The 6,152-nt window shown below is 33.9% G+C and overlaps 1 long non-coding RNA gene across 1 annotated transcript; it reads left to right on the top strand.

Annotated features, from left to right (window-relative positions):
* Window positions 1-2,462: 2,462 nt before the first annotated feature.
* On the top strand, window positions 2,463-3,708 carry LOC117122698. The gene is made up of 2 exons (XR_004447738.1): window positions 2,463-2,611; window positions 3,208-3,708. It is a non-coding gene; the product is annotated as an uncharacterized LOC117122698 (long non-coding RNA).
* Window positions 3,709-6,152: the final 2,444 nt, after the last annotated feature.

Raw genomic sequence — 6,152 nt, 5'->3', positions numbered from 1 at the left:
TTTCTTTTGTGTGTGATTAGTAATTTTCTGTTTTGTGTTTTAAATAATTTTGTATGCAGTCTAATTGTCTACAAAACAATAGGTCGTTAATGCTAACATCTGCTCTGTAGTCCTAACAAACAATTACTTCATATATGCGGCTGTGGTGGGTCCAGGAGGGGATGGGGCAGGGAAGGACTTCCAGCGATGGAGGTCTCTATACCACCTCAGTCCCACCATAGACAATTTGTGATTAAGCCTGTGGCAACTCTAGGTGGCTGGTAAAGGCACTCTCAGACTTCAATTTGAATATAATTTTCTTTTTTCACCTTTAAAAAAATAATTCGTGGGAGTGGGACATGCCGGCTGGTTCCCCTTTGAATCCGCCACTGCAAAGCTCGTTTTTCCAAAGTACATCATTGCACCGCATATAGTATACTGCTGTAAGCAAAGAACATAGATATAAATAATAAAATAATAATAATAATATGTATTAGAACATACACCTTTAGATCGGTGGCACTCAAAAATCATTTGGTGCGTTCAAAATAAAACAAAATAAATAAGTTAAGATTCTTAGCTACAAGTACAAAAAATTAAATTATTAAACAATACATGACATTCTTAAGTAAAAAAATAAACACAAGTATAGTGCTGCTGATGATCCCCGCCACAGATATTAAATGCAATTGATAATTTCAGTAAATAAAACTATCATCATCACTTTCGCTTTAATTAATATTTTCATAGCATTCTAGATATTAATATTATATATATGATTATTTTCGATTTATGTATAAAAGTACAAAGTGCAATGATGCCTACATACAGTAAGGCTTGAATTCAAAATGACTTTAAATGTAATGCGCTACTTTTTTGAAATTGCTGTGACGAAACACTTACGTAATACGGTAAAAGTGAGTAAAAGTTGTGCCAATTTATTGGTAAATGGTATATTTTATAATCAAATTAGTGCAATCAGTGTCAACAATAGACAGTTTTTGAAATCACAATGTATGTAAATTTGCTGACTTTTTCCTGTGATGTAAAAACGGTCGATTTCACGCCGTGAACACAGCAAATAGTAATAATAATTACATACGCATACTTTGAATTTGGCAGGCCAAGTCATGTGTAACGTGTGACATTTTACATTGTGATTTCAAAAACTTCATAACAATTCTATGATGTATAACTTACTATTTATCAAATCAAAACTATTGTATAAAATGTATTAACTGTAAGAAATATATTGTATTTAAAATGGAAGATAATTTATGAGATTGCATATACAGGCCTATATTGAATTTGAAACTATTGTTTACCTATCGCTTTCCTTGAGAATCCCAGCAAATAAATATGTTCAGAGATAATTTCTTTTGTGTGTGATTAGTAATTTTCTGTTTTGTGTTTTAAATAATTTTGTATGCAGTCTAATTGTCTACAAAACAATAGGTCGTTAATGCTAACATCTGCTCTGTAGTCCTAACAAACAATTACTTCATATATGCGGCTGTGGTGGGTCCAGGAGGGGTGGGGCAGGGAAGGACTTCCAGCGATGGAGGTCTCTATACCACCTCAGTCCCACCATAGACAATTTGTGACTAAGCCTGTGGCAACTCTAGGTGGCTGGTAAAGGCACTTTCATACTTCAATTTGAATATGATTTTCTTTTTTCACCTTTTAAAAAAATAATTCGTGGGAGTGGGACATGCCGGCTGGTTCCTCCTTGAATCTGCCACTGCAAGGCTCATTCTTCCAAAGAGTAGAAAATTACAATTGCATCATTGCACAACATATTATAGTTTACTGCTGTAAGCAAAGAACATAGATATTAATAATAAAATAATAATTATAATATGTATTAGAACATAGGCCTACACCTTTAGATCGGTGGCACTCAAAAATCATTTGGTGCGTTCAAAATAAAACAAAATAAATAAGTTAAGATTCTTAGCTACAAGAACAAAAAATTAAATTATTAAACAATACATGACATTCTTAAGTTAAAAAATAAACACAAGTATAGTGCTGCTGATGATCCCCGAAAAACATGACAATTAAATACAATTGCATGAACAACGTGCTTTACTTGTCACAAATTTCGAAGGGCCACCTGTACGATCAATGGACTCCGCGATAAAGTGCCGGTAAACAAAATTAATTAACTACAAATTATTAATCAGTAATACATATACCGTAAACTGGGGTAACATTGGCATGCAGGGTAACTTTGGCAGTTCACTACCTGCAAACTTTGTCGGCTCGTTCGGAGGATTTCTATTCACCTGATTGGAGAATGGTTGGTACCAACTTGTTCAGAAATAAATAATTTCATTATATCAAGTTTGATTTTTTTTTTAAACAATATGTTTTTATAAAAATATAAGAAAGACTTTAGGGGCGTGGCCTAATTTTAAGGGTCATTTTAAAAAATTGCGAATAAATAGAAAAAAAATAAAATCGAAGACTGGCCATATGGTAACGCCCTCTAGTTGTGTCAAATGTAAAGAAAATCGTGTACAAAAGCCTTTACCGATCGTGCATTGTTCGCCAAACTTCTTTCGAAAAATCATAATATTCAGAAAATGTCCAGCCTTTGTTATAGCAACTATTTGCTTGACCTTGAACGGTAAGTCAGCTATATATGAGCTAAAGAACATATTAAGTGTGTGACTATGAAAGAATACTCTGTAATCATGATTTAAAAACATGTTTAAGCTTGTCTAAGCATCTTGCAATGCAGCTAGACGACATACACCATGCATGAGGCATCATGCTGCATGCTTGTGCCTGACCTTTAACTCCTCCAAGTCTAGGCCTAGTCAATTCTCTCTAGCCTAGGCGAGAATGTTTAGCATAATTTAGGGTACTGGACACACCCACAACCACTAAATTATTTATGGATGATGTATTCAGAAGTGTCTATACAAATAATTATCAAAATTATTAATCCTAACTAAAAATAATAGTATAATATTATTTATGATGCCAACATTACTACTAGGCCTAAACCCGGAAGTAAATGTTTTGTTTTTGTTTGGTCAACGTAAATTTAAATAGTAGTACATATAAAGGTTTATACTGTATAACAATAAAGTTACCTTTCTTTCATGTATTTATTTAACCCCAGGCCTTTTTCTATATAGTGAATTTAAAAATGTCAGTAGGGAGAAAACAATTTAAAAGTGTTTGGTATTATTAAATGGTTTCGCTTTTAAATTGCAGTTCCATCATGGTTTGTAATTACAAGGCAGGAAATGGAAAGAGGAAATAATAATCGTTCAGTGACGATGATGTATAAGAAGCCGTAGATGCCGTACGTGGTCGACTCTACAAAGCAAGCTAAATCAAAAGCATAAGAAAAATGTAGGACGACCTACAGTGCTGAGTGAAGCGGAGGAGATGGTTCTCGTTCAAACGCTCTCGGAAGTGGCAAAATGGGGGTACCCATAACTCCATATGACCTGAAAATTATTATTCAGACGTATCTGAATAAACAAGGGAGAGAAGTTAAGGTGTTCAATGCAATGGTGGTGAATACAAGCCTGAATTTGGTTGCGATGAATGTGTATGTGCGAGTAATTCGGACTATGGGATTTTAGCTAATATAAATGCATATTATTATACAGCACTTTAATACTTTATAATTATGATTTTTTAATGATTTCATACTGTTTTAAAGTTTTATTGGATGCTATTAAAGTTGATATTTGCTTGCCAATACAATTCATCTTGTGTTTGTCTATTTTATTCTCAACATTTATGTTAATTCATAGAAAATATGTCAAGTGCCAAAGTTGCCCCAAACATAGGGTAACTTTGGCAGCTCCTTAATGGGCCCCCAGGGAAGAATTGTATGCAGATTTTAATTTTTTTTCAACATGAGTGGCAACATTAACCCTCAAATGTAAATAATATGGTAGAAAGAAAAAAAAAGATTCAGTTTTTTTGGAGATATTGGCCCTATAATGTGAAAAACCTGCCAAAGTTACCCCAGTTTACGGTACTTAATCTACGACAAGGTTTGTAAATGCTTAAGTTCATTACAAGTTCTACACGCTCGTTTGCCGTAAACTTTACAAAATTCATCGAAGCATTTCTCGACTTTTTTAAAGGAAAGAGTAGTGGAGCCTAAGACATAACTTAATTTGATATTAATATTAGCATTCGAAAATTGATCCCAGACATCAATATTCTGACTTTAATTTACATTCAAGTTTATTTACCTCCTCTAAAGCTAAACGTATGTATAGGAGCGCCGGGCGGACAAGTAATTAAAAAGTGTCTTATGTCTTCTTCATTATTTGTTTTGCAAAATGTACATATGCCATTCTTGTCCTCAGACCATCTAGAAACTCTACTATCAGGGGGTGACTTTAAATTTCAATGATACACCTTCCAAAATCCAATTTAACTATTATATAATTTTCTAATTTTTCTTTGAATAATGAACATTGCCGGTCTACAGTAATCGGCAATGGGGGTGGGGGAGGGGCGTACTTTCAATATCCTCTTTCCAGTTAATATTGTTTATTTCGTTTACTGTTTTGAAAAATGGATTAAACCAGTAATATGTAATTGCACTGATTATTAGATTAGATTAGATTACTAGAAGGTCCTCAAATTCACACGAAGTGGAGTTGAATAGCTCAGTGGCTATTAAGATGCTTGCCTTCTGATCCCAGGATCATGGGTTCAATTCCTGTCAGAGCAAGAATTTTTCTCGCCACTAATATCAATTCCACTCCCCTAAGTCTCATAAAGAGGCTTATAAAGCGTCATTCCCATCCTGTAAGTGGCGAGTGTACTTGCTCTTGGATGAGTGAGGGAAGTTATTAGGATCACATTGAAACTGATTTGTTGCATTTTGGAGGAGTTTTGGCCAACTATACGGTTTTATCGTAATTAAACGATAAAAAAAAATTAAGTCTTGAAGTGTCATGCATTTATTGGGATCCATCCAAGTTCCCCAAATAATGTAGATCGGGGAGTGTTCATAGGGTCTTTTAAAATATATCGTACCATTTGTAAGTGTAAGTCGAACGATTATCACAATAGCGCCACCTATAATGTTGATATTTTTATATCAACCATTGTAATAATTTTTTTTTTCTCCACAATTTTGATGGTGACAACTTCTACCAGCTACCCTTTCAAATTTGTTGTGAATTATTATAGACCGACACTAATTCCCTTCGGATGGAACTTCAAGCCGTTGGTTCTTAACTCGCAGAATAGCATATAGGCCTATGCCTATTACAGGCCCTACTTCTCTCTACTATGTACGTAAAAGGCCTATATTGGTACGAAATAATATGAATGTAATAATAATTATTATAACATGGTTATCACTTATCAGTCTGCCCTTTCTAATATTTTTTTATGTACGGCCATTTTTATTTTCTTATTTCACATTCCTTCTGGCATAAATAGTTAAATTACTGCCGCTATTTTACCTCTTTGCTAGAATCAACAACCTTTAGCTTTTCTATACGTTTCAATTTGATCGAATTTGAACCTTTTGTCTATACGTTCACGAATATATTGTATGCAAATAAGGAAGTTAGCTCCGTGCTCTCTATAAATAGCATTATTACACTCAAGTAATTAATGTTAATGGTACGACATTGTACTTTGTTTTTCTGAAAAGGTACCACCGTGTCCGCGGGTCATGGTTAGTTAATCATGCATCTTAACACTGCAATGATACCCGTTAATTATTATTTCTCAACGCCTTTGATTTGCATTCCTTGACCTATCCATTATTTCAATAAAATTTCTCCAAACGTCTCATATAATTGTAGCGTAATAACAAAAAGAAAACTATCGATACAGTTACAGCTATATCAAATCGAACACTGTACGCCTATTCGGCCGTTCATTAATTATTAGAATTTAGAAGTGTTTTGTGAGAGCATAGAATCGTGGAAGTATGTTTAACTCCTCTGGATTTGCATCATATCAGATCATAAAGGATAATCAAATGATATTTTATAATGACAGTGTGCAAGAGACTATTTATCGCTAAATAGACGGTGACCGGAGTCGAGTCAATCCAATGAATCTTGAATAAAGCCAATAGGCTTTTTTGCGAGTGTGTTTACGATGGCATCTAAATCTACTATTAATATCGCTAATAATCTTTGAACAAACAATACAAATGTGGGAAA

The sequence above is a fragment of the Anneissia japonica genome, unplaced genomic scaffold (genome assembly GCF_011630105.1).
Source record: "Anneissia japonica isolate Jap-2015-1 unplaced genomic scaffold, ASM1163010v1 scaffold287894_len555002_cov174, whole genome shotgun sequence".
NCBI lineage: Eukaryota > Metazoa > Echinodermata > Crinoidea > Comatulida > Comatulidae > Anneissia > Anneissia japonica.
This window is presented reverse-complemented; position numbering and strand designations above follow the sequence as displayed.